Source organism: Semicossyphus pulcher, unplaced genomic scaffold (assembly GCF_022749685.1).
Source record: "Semicossyphus pulcher isolate SPU_LCO1_2020_fin unplaced genomic scaffold, fSemPul1.0.p SCAF_61, whole genome shotgun sequence".
In the NCBI taxonomy this organism is placed as follows: domain Eukaryota; kingdom Metazoa; phylum Chordata; class Actinopteri; order Labriformes; family Labridae; genus Semicossyphus; species Semicossyphus pulcher.
Window position 1 is genome coordinate 1 of NW_027211739.1, and position 2,500 is coordinate 2,500.

At 48.2% G+C, this 2,500-nt stretch overlaps 1 pseudogene; it reads right to left on the reverse strand.

Annotated features, from left to right (window-relative positions):
* Positions 1–731: 731 nt before the first annotated feature.
* The window catches only part of LOC138611025 (cadherin-23-like), a 41,864-nt pseudogene continuing 40,095 nt past the window's right edge, over positions 732–2,500 (reverse strand).

The following is a 2,500-nucleotide window of genomic DNA, read 5'->3' on the forward strand; positions in this document are numbered from 1 at the left end:
AAATATGAGGTTAGCTTCAGTTAGCTTAGCACAGAAACAGCTTAGCTTAGCTAGAAATGTCCCTCAGAGGGACCCGTTCTGACTTTATGACAAAGAGTCGGTCTCTAGACCTGCTCTTTCTGTAAAGTGTCTCGAGATAACCCTGGTTATGATTTGGCGCTATACAAATAAAATTTGATTGATTGATTGATTGATTTATACTGACATATCACAGCCTGACGCTGCACTGATGCTGCAGGACGGAGACTCTACACACGCACCTTGTACGTACACCTGAGAACAGAACATGTGCACTCTGCAGCACTCAGACTTGACTCTCACATACATGCAGCACATGAGGAGATAAATCCTGCAGCCTCAGTGACCTTTGCTGGAGGCCTCACCTCCCTGCAGCAGGCTGTAAATCTCCTGCAGTCAATTACCGTCTGCGGCACCTGCAGCTGTGGGGGCCCGGGGCTCAGTTTGGGGGTTTGTGTTCCTGAAGGGGAAGGCTCGGGGGGGGTAAGAGGGTGACACATCCTGCCCTGATAATAACTCAGACCTCCATATTTAAACATACTTCTGTAGCAGCTCCTGAATAACCAACGAGGAGAGGACGTAGGAGGAGCGGAGATGAGGGATGAGGGGAGAGAAGAGAGGAGCATGTTGACACAGAGAAGGATGAGAGGGACACAATGGACAGATTACAGGGTTTAACAATATAAAGGTGTGACGTCAGGTGAGACACTGACCAGCGGGACGTCCTCCTCGATGTTGGTGCTGTATGGCAGGTTGGTGAAGAATGGGGTCCATGTCCTGCACGTCAGTGATGCTGATGGCTAAGTTAAGCGAGCCGCGACAGAGGTCTCACTTTGTCCTGATCCTGAAGGAAGCAGGAAATAAAGCTCAGTAAAAGCACAGAGTGTGTCACCGCTGATGAAGACAGGTATGTGGTGTGTTCTCTGACCGTGGCGTTGACGGTGAGCTGGTATGCTGACGTCGTCTCGTAGTCGAGCGCTTTGATGACGGTGACCGTCCATCGAGCGCCGTCGATGGCGAAGAATGGAGAAGGAGGCTGGAAGGAGAAGAGAACGCTCCCTCCGGTGCCCTGGTCTGGATCTGTAGCGTTCACCATGAACACTGACCGGCCCACAGGTGTGTTCTGAGACACACGCACAAAACACACACACACACACACACACACACACACACACACACACACACACACAGACATGATTTACATGTATCAGAGCCCTGTGTGTCTCAGTGAGGAGACCTGGCAGAAAGAAGAGGCCACATAAGAAACAGGTCCTCAGGTAGCTCACAGGTGTTCAGTGATTTTCAGGAAATCCACATTAATTGGAATTTTATCTGAAAAACAGCCGAAGACACAATTAATCAGAACAGGCCCGCAGACAGACGAGGAGCAACTCCAGGTTTATTACTGCAAAGACACACTCCCAATGAATCTGTCACTCACACACACACCTGCGTGCGTGCACACACACACACACAGTCAGAGTGTGTGTTCTGCAGGGGGGCAGAGTTTGACCACATGAGACAGAAAGAGCAGCTGACCCCCAGTCTGCTCAGTGTCGGGGATATGTGTGTGTGTGTGTGTGTGTGTGTGTGTGTGTGTGTGTATGTGTGTGTGTGAGAAGAACACAGGTTCATCACTCAGGTTACTCAGCGGCCAGGTGAGTCGAACAGCCTATGTCTACCTGAGGTTTGCATTTCAGCAGGCGTGCTACGAAGCCCAGGCTCCCTTTGTGTGAGCCGGCTCAACAAAGCCTGAAGAGACGCTTTGTTAGAGACGACAGGTCACACGAAGCTGGTGATGAACTCTGTTAACTCTTTGTGCTTCAGGCTCTGAGCGCGCTCACAGAAAAAGCTCATCATTTGGCGCTTCTTTCTGCACACGAAGGAGCGACCGTCGGCTGTCTGTGATGATGAAAATATTAAAAGGTTATTACGGTAAAAACAACACAGCTGCTGCAAAACGGCATCGAGAGGAGCGCTACAGAAATGTGTTTAATTAATGTGCAGGGTGTTTCTTTGACCTCCCGAAACTCTCAGTGCCTCCTGTTGATTTCTAATGTAACAAATAGAGTCAACTCTTAAACTTAACAAAGATGATTTTAGGAGTATTAGGAGCTCGTATTACTCCATGGAACTGCAGTTAGGTCGCAGAATTTCACTTCATGAAAAAAGTAAGGAAATAACTTCAGTATTTGTCCAAATAGAATTCAAATTAATGAATTCATTTGAATTAATCTGTGATAAATACCGACAGACTCATCAATTGTATCATCTGCGTTTTGACTGCAAAACCAGCCGTGTGAAACGTGGCAGGAAACAAACATAAAAAGGTAATGTCCTTAGCTGCTGAGTCGCTGAGGATGGATGTGACTGAGGATGGATGTGACTGAGGATGTGACTGAGGATGGATGTGACTGAGGATGTGACTGAGGATGGATGTGACTGAGGATGGATGTGACTGAGGATGGATAAGACTGAGGAT